At 48.2% G+C, this 17,895-nt stretch overlaps 1 protein-coding gene across 3 annotated transcripts in view; it reads right to left on the bottom strand.

Moving 5' to 3' along the window:
* Positions 1 to 11,203, bottom strand: part of PAK4 (p21 (RAC1) activated kinase 4) — an 83,583-nt gene extending 72,380 nt beyond the window's left edge. Inside the window, exon 1 of one of the 3 annotated variants that reach the window (XM_077932398.1) lies at positions 11,020 to 11,203. The gene's annotated coding sequence lies outside the window, so the exon portion shown is untranslated. Of the gene's footprint in view, positions 1 to 4,800; positions 5,066 to 11,019 lie in introns of those variants that run through there. The other 2 variants (XM_028741884.2, XM_028741883.2) reach the window with 2 other exon arrangements.
* Between the last annotated feature and the right edge of the window lie 6,692 nt (positions 11,204 to 17,895).

Raw genomic sequence — 17,895 nt, 5'->3', positions numbered from 1 at the left:
GACAGACAAATTAGCATAGAAGCAGCCTGAGAATGAAGGCAACAATCTCAAAGAGGTCAGATCCATTCCTTTTATCTGATGCAGCTCCTAACTTCACGCCAGCATTTCAAACAGTAATAATTATTCGGAAGATGGTCTGCAATTCCAGTTAAAAGCTAGAGACTGAAATTCAGCTGGCTGAGTATCTTTTGTTAAAGCTCAAGGTGTTTTACAAGTTGACCCGATTCAGCCAGGAGTCAACACCTCTGAGATCAGTGGCGCTCCCTCCCAGGGAATCACGCTCAGGAATGCAGCTGTGCTGAGTCTAATAAACTGGGCCTTCTGCTCAGCGCTCCTTCTGCTCTGTGGGTGTAAGCAAAATAATAGATCAACACAGCTGTCTGTCTTTTGGGAATCTTCTTAAGGGAAGGGAGGCTGCCCTGCGCTTCACCAATTACCAGAACACCACAGCTATTTCAAGGAGCTAACTCAAAGGGTTAAAGAACAACAAGGCGAGGAATATGAGAAGGGTGGGATTATGGAAGTCCAAGGCCCTGAGAGCTGGGGGTTCCTGCCCCCCCTAATATCCTCTCTGCCTAGTTCTGAAATCTCCCATTAAAGCCACATAAAGGGAGCAGGTGCCAGCAAAAAGCAGAGGTTTTCTTCCTTGGAGGAGAGCAAAGCAGCACAAATATTTTTTCCCCCAATGCGGGTGCACAAATGCTGCTGCTGAGCTGGGTTTGGGACTTACGCAGCAGCCTGCCTCACTGGGCCGATACAAGAGAATTAGCTATCTGGGATTAGCCAAATCAGCAAAGCGCTCAGAAATTGCCTCTCTTTTCTTTCCTGAATGAGTGAGTTCCCATTAAGCCTGGAGAGAAAAGGAGGGGGGGGAGGGATGGAGGAAGAAGAGCACAGTTAAAGCAGCACACTTCCATCTTGACAATTATGAAAACCTTGGAGAAAAGCAAGGCCCAAATCCTGAGCGAAGCCTTGCGCAAGCTGGGGGAACTGCCGGGAGATATCGGCTGCACAAGGACGATGCACCAGTGGTTGTTTTTCAAAAGCAGACTGCCTGACTCCACTTTGCAAATTCCTCCGTGCCAGAGAAAATCTGCTTTTATTAAGAGATGCAGGTGCAGTTGAACTCGAGGGCAAGAGGCAAGGTTGGGTAGCCAGGAAATTTCTTGCACAACGCAACAAAAAAGTCATTCACAGTAGAAATGGGCAAGCCATTAACATTCCAGTGCTGCCCACACCATTGCAGGGCGGGTGGAGGAGAGAGTCAGCAATGAGACCTTGGATTTGGGGGATCCATTCACAAAACCGCCCGATCCCCAATTGGCTTCAAGACCTACAGCATCTAGAAGACGAGGCTAGGGGTATGTAATCTATACAGTTCGTTTAGTTAACTTAATAATATTTTTCTACCGCTTACCATTAGAAGAGAATTCTCAAAATGCATCCCAGCAGATCACAGAGCTCAAACCTGGCTGCCATGCTACTAGAGCCCGGCACTGACTCAGTGCCATAATGGATGCTCAGAACAGACCTTCGAAATTCCCTGGAAGAGGACCCCCAACAAACCAGGCTAGAGAAGATCAGAGGCGCACTAACAGGCAAAACTGGAGGCAGCAGACAAGTTCACTGAGCAGGGGGGCAGAGCCCCACCGCCACCCCGAACTTGCCCGTTCTCCCAGCCCCTGAAAGATAAATTACTCAAGAGTGTCAAAGGATAACTTGGCTCCCACCTGTAACACAGATCCGTTAGTTATGTGGAGGTGGGGCTTGGTCTGGCGATCAGAGCTTGCACAAGCACGTCCAGCCTCAAACTGCCTCAGACCTGCCTTGAGGTTTTACAAGCCATGTATGGACACTATCTGATTTTCAGAGGGAAGCTTCACTGGCTGCTTGTTTGCTCCTGGGTGTAATCTAATATGCAGGTTTTGAGCTTTGAAGTACTAAATGGCCAGGGTCCTGAGTACCTTAGGAAGCACCTGCTCCCATACATCCCGCCCCGTCCCGTTCTCTCAGATTGACAAGAGAGACATTTGGGGTGGCTGGAAGACACAGGGGCTCAACGTATACAGTCGTGGTGCCACTCCATCTGCAGAGGCTGCTTCCCCGGGAAATCTTTCCTTGTTGTCCGTTCAACAGCTGGCAAAAACATTTCTTCTTTTTCAAGAATTCCTTCTGGCTGACTGTGCCCTGTTCTTAACTGCTGCTGCTGCTTCATCTATCTGTCTTTGGCTTTTAGGATTATGTTGGTGTTTTGTGAATTTTTTATTACTGCTTTATTTCATTGCCATGTTGCATGTCACTCCAAGTGCCGTTCTGGCAGAAAATGCGGCTTTAAATTGTTGGAAGTACAGGCATACCAACAGACAGTCTAATGGATTCTCAGAGTACTTCCATTTTTAATCAATTCGGAGTTTGCTGCCTTAAAATTGCAGCCACGCTACGTTTTTCTCCTGCAGTGTTAAGACAACAGGCTCCCCATCTGTCTTGTGTCTACTTCCCCTGCCCAATTATCACATTTTCCACATGCCAGGCTATTTGCATCTGTAAGTCACCAAAGTAATGCCATTCAAGTTCAACATCACTCTCTCTCTATATATATATATGTGAGCTAAAATTATTCCTAGACACCAGAAGTGGCTTTTTAAGGTGATAGAATTAAACTTAGGCACCTTGCAGCACAAGCCTTGAAAAATAATAATTAAAGCTTCCAGGTATCAGATTTTGAGATGCCTGGCTCTGTCCACACCACCACATTATCAATATGCATCCATGAAATTGTGAATAGCACAAAGGGCACAGGCAAGAGGCTTCCACCCTGTTCAGTCTATGAACGCATCAAACTGTACACTGAACAGATGGGAGACTCCCCCCCCCTCTCGAGCATAGAGGTTCAAAGAGACAGTCCTCCATATGTTCTTCAGGCACTCAAAATTAGAGCATAAGGCTCTGCAAAATAACGAAGCTTCCAACTCAGATGTAAAAATATCTCGTCGTCCTCCTCCCCCCCCCATCTCTTCCTTTCCACTCAAAACCATGAAATTTTTCATTTGAAAGAAGACAAAAATCAAGCAGCAAGGTTTCAACAGGAAGACTTTTAAAAAAGCAGACTTTTTTTACATACAGGCTGCACTTGGTTACACCTACATTGGCTCCCAGTACATTTCCGAGCACAATTCAAAGGGTTGGTGCTGACCTTTAAAGCCCTAAACGGCATCAGCCCAGTATACCTGAAGGAGCATCTCCACCCCCATCGTTCTGCCCGGACACTGAGGTCCAGCTCCAAGGGCCTTCTGGCTGTTCCCTCACTGAGAGAAGCGAAGTTACAGGGAACCAGGCAGAGGGCCTTTTCGGTAGTGGTGCCTGCCCTGTGGAACGCCCTCCCATCAGATGTCAAAGAAGCAAACAGCTATCTGACATTTAGAGGACATCTGAAGGATCACAGGGCGGTTTACAGTACAAAACCACAAAAATACATAGCAACAAACCAAACAATATCCTCCTTGATAATTGCAGGTGCCAGGTAGCAGGTGATGCCTGGGGTTCAAATTTTAGATCGTAAGCATCTCAGGGCAGGGCCCTTTCTTCTTGGGCTCCCTACAACAATAAGCTATACATATAACAGTTGAAAATATTAAGTACAATTTCACACAGAGAATTCATTAAGAGGGAAGCAAATGCTTCTGATTTAGACGGCTTTTAAAAAATTAGATAAATTCATGGAGCAGAGGTCTCATCTACACCTAGTCGAGCATCATGTCACCCACAGTGGCTGACCCGATCCCTGTGATAAGTAGGGCCTGAGAGCAACCTCAGCTCTTCCCGCTTGGGATTCCCATCAAATGGAATTCAGAATCCTCCTACTCCTGGTGGTGGAGGCAGAACACAGCCACTGCGGCTCATACCTTATCCTCCAGAAATTGGGCTAACCCCCTTCTAAAGCCACCCAACTTTCTGGCTGTCATTACACCTTGTGGCAGAAGATTCCATGTTTTTAACGTTCAGCCTCCGCATCAGATGGTCCTGGGCTCTGGTACTATGAGACAGATGAAAACTTCCTTTTCCCCCAGACCATGCATTATTTTATCATGTCCTTTATCAATTTCCTCCCCACAAACTAAAAGACCCCCAACATTGGCACCTTATTTCCTAGGGGAGGGGCTCCACCCCCTGTGACAACAAAGGAGAGCCTCCTCATGCAGAGGCAATATACTACAGAATATACCACTTGCTTGTAAGTTTCTAGCCGGCCACTGCTAGGAGTTGGAAAGGTGGAGTAGACCGAACCATATTCTGATCAAGAATAGGCAAGGGGTTTGATATGGAACTGGCGGAAATGACTGGCAGAATCCGAGACCAGGGAGAAGAGTCGGTGGAAGAAGATTGGAAGAAATTTAAAGACTACTTACAGAAATATTGTAAAATTAATGAGTGTTAAAATGATGTTGGATTGAAGTATAGGGGGTTTTAGTTGTAATGCTAAAAAGGAATATGAAAAAATGGATTATTAATAGGTAAAATTTTAATGCTATAACATTTTAAGATTAAAGATTAGGTTAAATAAAGAGGGAAAGGATTTGCTGAACTAATAAAATGAACTGGAATACAAAAAAGGGAGGCGTGAGGAGGTCCGGGAAACAAGCAAATGAAAGTTAAGTAATGGAAAGATTGGATTGTTTTTAAATATTTTTATTTTGTCTTTTTCTTTTTTCTGTTTTCATTTTGTAACAATTGGAAAATCTTAATAAATATCTTATAAAAAAAAAAAGAATAGGCAAGGGGTTTGGTTCTGAAGTTACTCACTCGTAAGAAGAAGCAGTGATGCTCAAGCAGAATTTTTCATTCAAATCTTCATGGCCAATGCAAGCAGCATCTTTTAAAGAGAGGACATTGGGAGATTTGGGGAAATGGAGCAGTACAGCAGGGAGACTGAAAGACCAGAACTTTGGAGTAATACTAGACAGGACCACCTTGTCCTCCCCTCTCCTCCCACTCCCTACAAGCAGTCCGCTTCCTGAACTCAACAACGATGCTTCCGGAGTCTTATTTCCACAAGTCTTTTTATCCCCAGCCAGAGTTGTAAGAGGCAAAGAACAATATATTTATTCATCCAGCAGGTTTGTTCCGTTACCAGAAGTTGAGCATTTTCTTTAAAATGTTGCTGGGATTAGTTAATGTTTTCGCTGGCAAGAGAAAGCTGATTCTTGGCTAGCTTTCAGGCCTTGTTTGGTGCTTCGTATTGAGAGCATTCTTTCGCGCTGCCAGAGTCAATCACATCTCTTCCCCCTCCAACCTTGCAGCTGGGGGTTTCCAGCAAACGGCAATTTGTAGGTACCCAGTAAGAATCACAGCTCACCACCAGGGCTCTTTTGCCCCAGGGTTCATTAGACCCTGAGAATTCTAGTTCTCATCTTGTTTAAAGCAGCAAGTTTCTAGCCCTCACCATTTGCAGAGAGGCAACTCCAACGGCAAACATTTCAAAGCCAAATAATTCCCCCTCCCCTCATGAAGAATTTGCAATTGTGCCACATGCCTGAGGGACTATTGCCAGGTTTACAAATGGTTTCATCTTCAGTTTCCCTGGGTTCTCCTTCGGTTGCTTCCTCGCTGAGAGATCCTCTCCTCCTTTGAAGTGGTTCCAAGCTAGTTATTATACCCAACAGTGTCAGCTTGCCAGAAGGGGCCAAGAGCTACAGATCTGCTTTTTGCATCGGAGGGTTTGTCAATTTCATGAAACATTTTAAGAGTGCTTTTGTATTTCTTCCATGATTAGTTATTATCATGAGACACAACCCCCTGCAACAAACCCCTCTTTTGGTTGGCATGTCCAAGGGGTAAAAGAGGTTAAAACGAGCTGGAAGACAATCAACTCCTGGCAAGACTAGACTCGCTTTTACTACAGACCTAGACAAACACAATTTTGAGTCATCCATCTCGTATATATCATGGGACAATCAGTATCAGCCTCAGTTCTACTGGTGGATAGAAATCAGAGTTTCGTAGAGAAACCCAGTGACCTTGTGAAAGAGCTACAATACACAGCACTCAGTCAAGGTACACGACTGGGACATCCTGGGAGGCCCTACTGGTGCAGGCAGGGTTTGTTCCCCCAATTAACTGGAAGCAGCATCTGATCCATGACGGGGTAAACAAGCCTGCAGAAATGCGTCTGATAAGGAGCTACCTGAACACACAGACTGCCTCTTTATTCTGAGCAAGGGTTTATTGGGAGCAGGTTTCTTCCATCACTTGCTCAGCTCACAAGGTCCAAGAGATCCCGTGATAGATGGTAGCAGTTACTGTAGTAGCTAGCACCAAACTTGGATCAGGAAAACCCCAAATCAGACTCCTGTTAAGCTGCCAGTCAGAGAGGGTGGCCCTGGGCAAGTGACACTCTCCTGGCTAATCTACGTCACACGGCTGTTGCGAGGTTAAAACACCCCTTCTGAGCTCTTCTGAAAAACAAGGATACAAATATTGATTGCACACTGCTGACAAGTTACATTTCGGACACTTGGCCCATGGGGGAGATAAGGATTTGGCCCTTGGGCTGGATCCTATTTCCCTAAGTCTGTTTCTCAAGTTACATTTCTGTAACCATAAGAGCTAGAATGAAAACAATATACAGTGGTACCTCGGGATGCGAACGGGGCTCCGGAACGGATCCTGAATGGAACGTAAGACGTGACGGCACGTCTGCACATGTCGCGTTTTGCCCCTTCTGCGCTCCGTTACTTCCGGGTTGCTGCAGCGTGCAACCCGAAAGCGCTCAACCTGAAGCACATTCAACCCGAGGTATGACTGTACTGGTGTATGGAGTGTCCCTACTGAGGGCCCTAGCCAGCTATGCCCTGCTCCAGGATACTCCATTCCCTCGCCTCTAAGCAGTGAGCCAGCATCTCATGGCATTGAATATGTTCAGATCTTAGTGGCTGTTTTGCCTCCTCTCCCTGCCCTTCATGTATTCCAAAGCCTTCTGGTACCTCCTTCTTTTGCATGGATGGTGCCATTTTGGACACACAAGGACCAGCACTCAGAGATCTGAGTTTACTATTATTGCATTATGTTACAGTAATGGATTCTCCAGGTGCTTGTGAACCGCATACAAACACTTGAAGAAATGAATGTGGCTTGTGGGCTGCTGTAGGAAGTGCAAATCCTAAACAACCAAAAGGGGAATCTCTCCACTTCAAAGAAAAACAAAAAAAAGCTTTTGCAGATGATACAGGAACACCCCCATCCCAAACCAAATTAGCTCTGTCCCAAGCCAAAAGATTAGATAAGGACCTCCTGGATTCGCTGCACTCCCAGCCTGGAAATTTTACAAGGGCTGCCCCGCAACTGTGGAACATCCCCAGGGCTGCACATTTGGCAAAGAGAAGCCTGCTTGCTGGTGTCTGTAACTAAAACAACACAACAACACACTCGCTCTGAGTGTTGCAGCAGAGCTTTGATCGTCACACCAGATGTATTAATTCCCCTTCCTAAGTGAATTACAAGCCAGCGCTCTGTCCATTTGGACGAGATGTATCAATCAGAAGAAGCAACTCTGCCAAGAGAAAAGCCTCCGGAAGCACGTCCACCAATCAATATGCTTTTAGAGAAAGGCGATACTTTTCAAGCACATCCACCAAAGGGGACTGGACGGCACCCTCCTGCATAAACAGGAACGTCTCTGGGTGGGCAGAGGCCAAGGCTCGCTTCACTTTTAAATTTTCACTTGCATTTCACTTCCCAGCAATTAGAGGCATTTCCACTCTAGCTAATTGAAGGAGATTTAGAAATCGCCTGTTGGAGACATCTGCTCAATGGACGGTAGGAAAAAGGGGTCAGTTCATGCAAGCTCCATCCCAAGAGATTACAGCCACTCTGGCAGAAGTGCCCCCTGGATTCCGCCCCATCCAATGAAACGAGCGAAGAAGTGTTATGGGTAAGGTTCCGTTTCATCTCGCAATAAGCTGTGTTGCAATGCCACAGCCCAAACTGCTGCTTTTTCAAGTGGCATTCCTTTGCCCCCCACCCCCACCCCCCCACTGACCAACCTTCAGGCTATGATGGGCTCTCCAAACACCACTCTGGCTAGTTCATGGGTAGGCAAGCTAAGGCCCAGGTGCAGGATCTGGCCCAATCAGCTTCTAAATCCGGCCCGTGAATCAGCGTGTTTTTACATGAGTAGAATGTATCCTTTTATTTAAAACGCACCTCTGGGTTATTTGTGGGGCCTGCCTGGTGTTTTTACATGAGTAGAATGTGCGCTTTTATTTAAAATGCATCTCTGGGTTATTTGTGGGGCATAGGAATTCGTGTGTTTTTTTCTTCAAAATATAGTCCAGGCCCCCACAAGGTCTGAGGGACAGTGGACCGGCCCCCTGCTGAAAAAGTTGCTGACCCCTGGGCTAGTTGATACATCCACTCAATTTGGATACGCAGCTCATAATAACCACAGGCAGCTTTTTGGACAGTAGTTATTTGTCTCCGTTGACAAGGGTTTCTGCTGCAGGACAGCCTTTGAAACGGCAGAAGGCCAATCCTGCCAAGTAGCAGAAGGGTGTTTTACCATTTTCAGCGGCGGAAAACTGTTGGCACATTATTTCAGGCTCAATAAATACAGACTGATCATTTCCGTGAGTGCAAAACATATGCTGTTTATGGAATAAAGAATGAGGGAGAATCTGGAACGTGCCAAACTCTTATAAGCCACATGCCACACTTCCTTGCACCTGCCCCCTTGACCCTTCATGCCCACACGACTTCATAAACAGCCACCTTTACCTGCTCCCATTATTTCTTCGGAGGCATAATGTTCTGTCACAAAGGTCTCATGGCAAGAAACTAGAGAAAGACAGTGTGGTCCAGCTGTCAAGAGTGCCAGTCTGGGACCTGGGAAGCCAAGGTTCCAATATCCCATTCACTTAGTGATCTTGGTGGCCAGTCACTGCCCCTCAGCCTAACCTACCTCACAGGGTTGTTGTGGGGGTTGAAGGGGGAAACTATGTACACCACTTAGAGCCCCTTGGAGAAAATTCACCCCAAGTCAACCCATAATAAGTGTTTCATAACCGAGGGGGGTGTGGGGAGACAGAAGACAGCCATTGTGACTTGTCCACCCTTAGGCCACCCTAAGCAACCCCCACTTCATCTCCCCTATAGCATCTATTGCAGCCATCCCTACAATATTCTGTGTTTGGGTTGACGGGGGCATTGTTTTGTCTGTCATTACGTTGTGTATTTTTGTGTTTTTTGTATTGTAAAACACCCAGCGACCCCTCAGATGGAGGGTGGTATTGAAAATAAAAAAATAGAGACTCCTTTCCCTATAGGGAGCAGCTCATGTGTTAAGGTCCTCAGCCGAGAGGTTGGGTTGACACGGGGCAAGGACTTTTTAGCTGCAGCACTGCACCTGGACAACACCTCTCCACACTCGCAGGTGTGTGGTGTGGCCCCTTCACTGCAGGCCTGTCATCAAGACAATGTCTTCTTCCTTTTTTTTAGGATGGCCCTTGGGGACTTGCCTCCTGGCTCTCCCAGGTGGTGGTGTTCCCCCCACCCCCCCAATACATATTGATGACGAAATGGCTTCACTGCAGTTCCTTCTTTCCCATTGCATTTTATCATTTTATGAACATGGGCTTAGCATTCAGCTTCAGCTGGAAAAGGCAGCTAACGAATTCCAAAAACGAGTCAGTAAAACCCTCCCCTCGTCCCCATCCCCCCCATCGCACCCCCTTTCTCCCCCAAGGATAACCCCCTCCCCCAATTTCCAACCCAGCGATCTTCACCCAACATACAAATTCTGCTGCTTCTCACAAATTCCCCTCCCACAAATCCCACCCCAGCTCCTTGGTACCCCTCAAATCCCGCTGCCCTTCCACTCCCCAGAAAGATCCAGCACCGGCTTAGTGGTTAGAGCGTCAGACCTGGGAGAGGCCAGGGTTCAAATCCCACCCCCAACCATGAAGCTCACCGGGGGCGGGGGACCTTGGGGGGACCCATCCTACCTCGGAGGGTTATTGTGAGGATAAAATGGGGGGGGGGGGGCAACTTGAGCTCCCTGGAGCAGAGGGTGGGATTGGAATGACGGCTACTATTGTGAATGCATTTCTTACCTGTCCTTTACCTACACCTGGTGCATGGCTCAGCTAAGACCTGCAAGAGACCAGGGTTCAAATCCCCACCCAGCCTTTAAGCTCACGGGGGGTGACCTGGGGGGGCCCATCAGCTTATTCCCCTCCCATCCTACCTTGGAGGGTTATTGTGAGGATAAAATGGGGGGGGGGCAACTTGAGCTCCCCGGACCAGAGGATGGGATGCGAATGGCTGCTACTATTATGACTGCATTTCTTAACTGTCCTTTACCTACACCTGGTGCATGGCTCAGCTAAGACCTGCGAGAGACCAGGGTTCAAATCCCCACCCAGCCATGAAACTCACGGGGGGGTGACCTTGGGGGTCATCCGCTTACTTTCCTCCCATCCTACCTCAGAGGGTTGTTGTGGGGCGGTGGGGGAGCAGAGCTACATATCCCACCTTCAGCTCCCAGGAGCAGAGGGTGGGGTGCGAATGGTTGCCACTACAGTATTATGACTGCATCTCTTACCTGTCCTTTACCTACACCTGGTGCATGGCTTAGCTAAGACCTGCGAGAGACCAGGGTTCAAATCCCCACCCAGCCATGAAGCTTACGGGGGGGGGCCAGGATGTTTGACCTGGGGGGGCACCGCTTACCTGTCCTTTACGTGGTCCATGGCTTAGCTAAGACCTGGGGGTCGGAGGGGGGAGAGACCAGGGTTCAAATCCTGAGACCCTTCCCCACTTCAGCCTTGGCGCCCCCTCACTCACTCACTCCCTGGCCTACCTCGCAGGGAGGACAAAAACGGGGAGGAGGATTTGAACCCCGTCCCGGTGGGGGGGGAGAGAAGAGAGGGGGCCAAGGCGGGATATGAACAATATCGATAAATGAACCCCGCCAACAACAACCCCGCAGGGTGGGCCACCCCCGAGAGCACTCTCCCCCCCCCTCACCCGCTTCCAATTCCGCGCCCCTTCCCCGCCGCCTGCCTTCTCGCTCGCTCGCTCTCGGGTCCGCGCTGCGGCCTCCCTTCGTCCCTTCCTCCTCCTCCTCGCCGCCTCCTCCCGGTTCCTCTCAGGGCTCCCCTCGCCGCGCCGCCGCCATCTTGGGAGCCGGCCCAGCCGAAACCAGGCAACATCCGGGCACCAGCCCGCTCTCCCGACGTCGCCACGGCAACAGCCGCCACGCCCCCTCCCCGCCGCACGGCTGGGGAGGCTTCCGATTGGCGGCGCTCCTCGGGGGGCGTGGCCCAGCAGCGCGGGGGGAGGAGCGAGGGGAGGGGGAGGAGCCCGCGCGCCTATTGGCTGCCTCAAGGATTGATTGACGGGGAGAGGAGACGGGAGGGGTGGGAGGGAAATCACACTAACTGTACATACATTGATATTATTATCATTATTGTTGTTATTGTTGTTCTTAGTATTATTATTATTGTTATTGTTATTGTTACGGTTGTTGTTAGTATTATTGTTATTCACATCGATAATACTGATTTAAAAACCGGTAATATGAAATAATTGTGAATATATTAATATGACCCTTGTAATTAATCCAATCATTAATCTATGTAATGATTAGTATAAAATAATTATACTTGTGAATGCATTGATGTAATTAACCTAATCACGCATATCGACAGTATTAACACTGATAACTGTAAGCATAAAATAATTATAACTAAATATATTAGCGCAAGAGCAAATAAATATATTAGTGCAACTAAATATATTAGTGTAATTATCCTAAACGTGCATATTGATACTTTTAATTTTGATAACCGTAAGTATAAAATAATTATAACTGTAAGTACATTAACATGAACGACTAGTAGCAATGGCATTGATTTTATCAAAACCATCGTATAAAAGTTATTACCAGTGAAAATACATTAACAGGATTAATCTGATTTTCAAGATTAATGGTATTAATTTTAATAATCATCATGACCGTTTTGTTTTTGCCTTTCTAAATTCATAGTTTAGGGCAGGCAACCTTTCCTCTGGGGTGTTTCTTTGCTCCCTGTATTTATCATCACAACGACGACCCTGTAGGGTAGGCTCCGGAGAGAGGTTAACCCCAGCAAGAAGCCTGGCTGCATGGGGATTCGAACCCTTGTCTCTCCAGCGTTTTCAGACAGGGCCTGGCCCAAACCTTTCTGCAAATAAGTCCTGTTTTGCAATTAACCGAACGCAGAGCTGTTTTTTGGGTGGGAGGATGAAATGAGCCTGGCATGTGAATTTGTAAGAAAACGTGGAAATTTAAAGTCCAGTTCAGTCCTCCTAAGTTTGGGACTCGGTTGCAGAGCAAGGGTGCCCCCTCGTGGGCAGTGCAGCAAAAGCCAAATAGAGGAATGTAGGAAACTGCTCCATCTACCTCAGTATTGTCTACACCAGGGGTCTGCAACCTTTAAGACAAAAAGAGCCACTTGGACCCGTTTCCGGAGAAAAAACAACTGGGAGGTGCAAAACTCGTCATTATAAAAACAACTTTTTTGTCACTTTTTATTATTTCTTTGTTTGACCCCTCAGAATTACTCCTCCTCATAGAAATAAACGTTAAATTAACAAGTTACCTTTTTGTGTGTGTGTGTTCTTCACTCCCCTTCAAAACAGTGACCAGCGTACATGCCCCTTACAATGTAGCGGGCGGGCGGGCGGGAAGGTGACGTTGGGACGGTGCGTGACTAACGCATGCACCACCCCCATGCGACGTCACAGCCAGTACAGCGCCCGCCACAGTGGGGAGTGTCGGGGCGCACAATGTGCCTCCTCCCCTCACTAGTATCTGCCCTGGAGCCGCGGCAAAGGTGTAAAAGAGCCACATGCGGCTCCGGAGCCGCGGGTTGCAGACCCCTGGTCTACACGGACTGGCAGTGTCTCTCCAAGCTTTCAGGGCATAGCTGTCAACTTACAGATTTGAAAATAAGGGACCAGCAGCCTCAAAAATAAGGGATCAGCAGCCCAAATAAGGGATTTTGGCTTAGCTTATACAGAAATCCGGCACTGATGGAGCCATGCTGCTTTGGCTGCCACTGACTGTGTTTTGCAGGGGGTTGGACTAGATGATCCTAAGGGTCTACAACTCCCACCAAAGAAGAGGGGCAGACAAAACTGATGAACGTCGTCGAGATGGCAAAGCTTACAGGCAGAATTAGAAACCAGGAAGAGGACCTCTTTAATAAAGAATGGGGAAAGCTTATAATTTAGTTGAAAAACTATTGTAAAGAGTTACATACATTGACAGAAAACTTGTAGTAAAAATTTGAACTGCGGATGGACAAAGGATTTATAAAAATAGAGTTATGAAAGGGATGCAGAGGGGGAAATCACTACATTAAGATGCTCCACTGGTTGGAGGGGATGCTAAGCAGCACGTTGGGGCTGCCGTCGTCTTGGAGCAAGGAGTTCCATCGGCTCTTCCCCGCCCGAGAAAGAGGGAGGGAGGGAGACTCTCGCCCACGCCGCCCGCGAGCCCGGCATGAGGCAGTTGCGGCACCGTGGCAGCCCTGAAGCGCCACCCTTCTGCTTCCCTCCCCATTCCCTCCTCTTCCTCCTCCCTCAGGCCGCCTCCTCATCCGCCTCCGGCTTCCCGTGGCAGCGTGGCGGAAGTCTCACAAGAGAGGGGCTGCCTGCCTGCCCGCCGCCACCCATCTTTCACAACGCGCCCGAGGGGGGAAAGGGAGAGACGGAGACGCAGCAGCTTGTGTGCGCGCGCTCTCTCTTGCGGCGGAGGACCCCGAGCCGCTGCTTCCCTCTCGAGCCGGGCGAGCATGAAACCCGGGAAATTTAAGGGACATCATCCATAAGGGACAGCAGCGGGACACAGCACTGGGATAAGGGAGTTTCCTGCCAAATAAGGGACAGTTGACAGCTATGCTGAATTTCAGGGTTAGGGGCATTCCCTAGGCAGATTGAGACCAGGATACCTAAAACATTGCCTTATCCTGTACGTACAGGTGACCTTATCCTGCATCGCGCTGAAGAGGGTGTCCTGCAGATCCCATCTGCTCAGGTGCCTTCCGCATGAGGTCGGGTTCAGGGCCTTTGGTGTGGTGGCACCTTTGGAACTCCCTCCCACCGCATGTCAGACACACACCTTCTCTGTTGTCTTTTTGGAACCTGTGAAAGACATTCCTCTTCCAGCCTTCTAAAATCATCACCTCAGCTGGTATCTTGTTTTAAAACTGAATTGGTCATTACGTTTGTGCTGTTGTTGTAAGATGGTTTTATATTTATAATTGTCTTTTTAATTGTTTTTATACGCACCATTGTTTTTATATATGTAACTGCTTTATAAAGGTTACCGTATTTTTTGCTCTATAAGACTCACTTTTTCCCTCCTAAAAAGTAAGGGGAAATGTGTGTGGGTCTTATGGAGCGAATGCAGGCTGCGCAGCTATCCCAGAAGCCAGAACAGCAAGAGGGATTGCAGCTTTCGCTGTGCAGCGATCCCTCTTGTTGTTCTGGCTTCTGGGATTTAAAATATTTTTTTTCTTGTTTTCCTCCTTCAAAAACTAGGTGCGTCTTATGGTCTGGTGCGTCTTATAGAGCGAAAAATACTGTATTAGGTGGTAAATCGCTCCGGAATGCCCCATAGCAAGCAGTTCATAAATGAATTAAATGATCATCCCTAGTCCTGATCCTGGGACCTTCTGCATCCATAGTACGTAGATGTTCTACCGCTTACCTGTGGCCCTCAGGGCATTGTTCTGCCTCATCAATACCCCAATACCCTCTCGGGTGCTGAGATGGGCCGAGGGGGCCCTCTCAGTGGTTCCTCCACCCCCAGAAACTTAGGGTGTGGCCCATGGGGAGAGGGCTTTCTCCGTGGTGGCCCCTAAGCTGTGGCCCTCCCTCCTGACAAAGTGCCCTTTGGGCCCTTCATTATACGGCTTCCAGCAAAGGCTGAAGACAAACCTCTTGGTTTGCCCTGGTTTTTGACACTTGAGGCGTATGCTTTCAGCACCCGCCTTACTTCTGCAAGGTGTCTTAAACTGTTTTTAATCTTGGTATTTTAATGTTGCAACTTGCCCTTAGAGTGAAGGGAGGGCAATTGCCAATAGTACCAGCAGCAACGAAAGCCAGGGGCCTGGCGGGGCAGCCAGACGCATTTAAAATCTGAGCCACGTCTCTCCCTATTCCTGCGCCTGAATCCCAGCAGCTGGTATCTAAATATTAAGAAAAACTAGAGATTCAAGGCTGCTGGTGCCACTAGGAGGAAGCGTCAAACAGATACTGTCACCTACACGGCTAAAAATATTCCAGCCCCCCAAGGGACCAGGCCATTGCTCCCCACCCTGTCCTCTTCGCCTCCCCTTCTCATGCCCCCCTCGCTGCAGTAAATCCAGGGGGAGGCCATTTGAATGAAGCCTCCCCCCCCCCCCCAATCTTTGCTTTTTACCAACACTGCAAATCTAGAATGCCTTCAAGACTGTATTGTGTGTGTGTCTTAGGGCTGATCCACACTTCCACTTGTCCTACTGCTTCACGCCCCCCCCCCCCCAGCAAAAAAATCCGCTCTTGATCAGAGCAAACAGCAGCTGGGTTTGTTCCGATTTAGAGCTAAGCTGCAGGCTGGGGAAGGAGCAGCAAGGGGAAAACCGCTGAGACCCACGCTTTCCAAATCCTGATTTTCACCGCTACAATTTTGTGAAGGCGGTGAAGGTCCTGTGAGTGTCTGGAGGCGGTTGGAGGATGGATGGCGGCTAACGGATCGAGGTTGAATCCTGACAGGTAGACTTTGTGGGGACGAGGCAGGCAGGTGTGGAGGACTCCCTGGTCCTGAATGGGGCAACTGTGCCCCTGAAGGACCAGGTGCGCAGCCTGGGAGTCATTTTGGACTCACCGCTGTCCATGGAGGCGCAGGTCAATTCTGTGTCCAGGGCAGCTCCATCTGGTACGCAGGATGAGACCCTCCCTGCCCACAGACTGTCTGGCCAGAGTGGTGCATGCTCTGGTTATCTCCCGCTTGGACTACTGCAACGCACTCTACGTGGGGCTACCTTTGAAGGTGACCCGGAAACTGCAACTAATCCAGAACACAGCAGCTAGACTGGTGACTGGGAGCGGCCGCTGAGACCATATAACACCAGTACTGAAAGACCTACATTGGCTCCCAGTACATTTCTGAGCACAATTCAAAGTGTTGGTGCTGACCTATAAAGCCCTAAACGGCCTCGGTCCAGTGTACCCGAAGGAGTGTCTCCATCCCCTTAGTTTGCCTATCCATGTTTTAATGTATTTTTAATCTTCTGTTTCAAAGCCACCCAGAGTGGCTGGGGAAACCCAGACAGATGGGCGGGGTACAAATAATAAATGATGATGATGATGATGTCAAAACCATGGTAAAATGCACTAATACAGGCTAGTTTGTGCCTTATGTGAACATCCTGTGTGTCATCTTTTTAGAGGTGACCGATCTGTCTTCTTAGGTTTCACTATATCTTGGCTTGAGCAGGTAGTTATAGAATCAAAGAACTGTAGAGTTGGAAGGGACCCCAAAGATCATCTATATAGTGGTACCTCGGGTTACATATGCTTCAGGTTACACACTCCGCTAACCTAGAAATAGTGCTTCAGGTTAAGAACTTTGCTTCAGGATAAGAACAGAAATCGGGCTCCGGTGGCACGGCGGCATTAGCTAAAGTGGTGCTTCAGGTTAAGAACAGACCTCCGGAACGAATTAAGTACTTAACCTGAGGTACCACTGTACAAGCAACTGTTTCTGAATTTTAAAAAAGAACTGTAGTATTCTGGGCTTCCCTTTTTTCAAACTTTTATTCAAGTAATTTCTTTCTCATGGGGGGAAAACAATATTGTCTCTGCCCTGTGCTACAGGAAAACACAATTCACACCAGATTATTGCATAGATGACAGCAATTCCCATGGCTCTTAAGTCTTTCAAAAAGCTTGCAGCTGCACGTCATTCCCAACCTGCCATTTAATAATATTAATTTCACCTGCAAATCTGTGTAGTGACAAGACTTCCTTTCACTTTCCGCTCGGTCATGTTCTGAGTAGAGATGCGAATCAAAGACCTGCCTCAGGTCTTGTGCTTCCAGAGAGGAAGAGCGGTTGGCTGAGGAGCAAACGAAGGAAAAGACTGCACTGATGAAGGGAGAAAAAATCCCATGTTGTGGTTGCTGAAGTGGAGAATGCAGAGAGGGCAGGAAAGACACCAAAACAGGATCCTACCCACAGTAGGGCGGATTGCATTTTTAAAATGAGGAGTGCTAAAAAGTTGTAACGTGGCTTTGTTAAGATTATGATGTTCCATTCCATCTAAACAGATGTGTGGAGCTGCTGTATGTCACATGTCTGTTTACATTCCAGCGCAGCTTGCTGGGAACTGACATGTTTTTCTTTTGTCCTGATGCTGAATAAACGCCTGTAAATATGCTTACATATGCCTCACTATGGTTTTCCCAGTAGTGGTGTACGGAAGTGAGAGCTGGACCATCAAGAAGGCTGATCGCCGAAGAATGGATGCTTTTGAATTATGGTGCTGGAGGAGACTCTTGAGAGTCCCATGGACTGCAAGAAGATCAAACCTCTCCATTCTGAAGGAAATCAGCCCTGAGTGCTCACTGGAAGGACAGATCCTGAAGCTGAGGCTCCAGGACTTTGGCCACCACATGAGAAGAGAAGACTCCCTGGAAAAGACCCTGATGTTGGGAAAGATGGAGGGCACAAGGAGAAGGGGACGACAGAGGACGAGATGGTGGGACAGTGTTCTCGAAGCTACCAGCATGAGTTTGACCAAACTGCGGGAGGCAGTGGAAGACAGGAGTGCCAGGCGTGCTCTGGTCCAGGGGGGCACGAAGAGTCGGACAC

The sequence above is a fragment of the Podarcis muralis genome, chromosome 7, assembly GCF_964188315.1.
Source record: "Podarcis muralis chromosome 7, rPodMur119.hap1.1, whole genome shotgun sequence".
In the NCBI taxonomy this organism is placed as follows: Eukaryota; Metazoa; Chordata; class Lepidosauria; order Squamata; family Lacertidae; genus Podarcis; species Podarcis muralis.
This window is presented reverse-complemented; position numbering and strand designations above follow the sequence as displayed.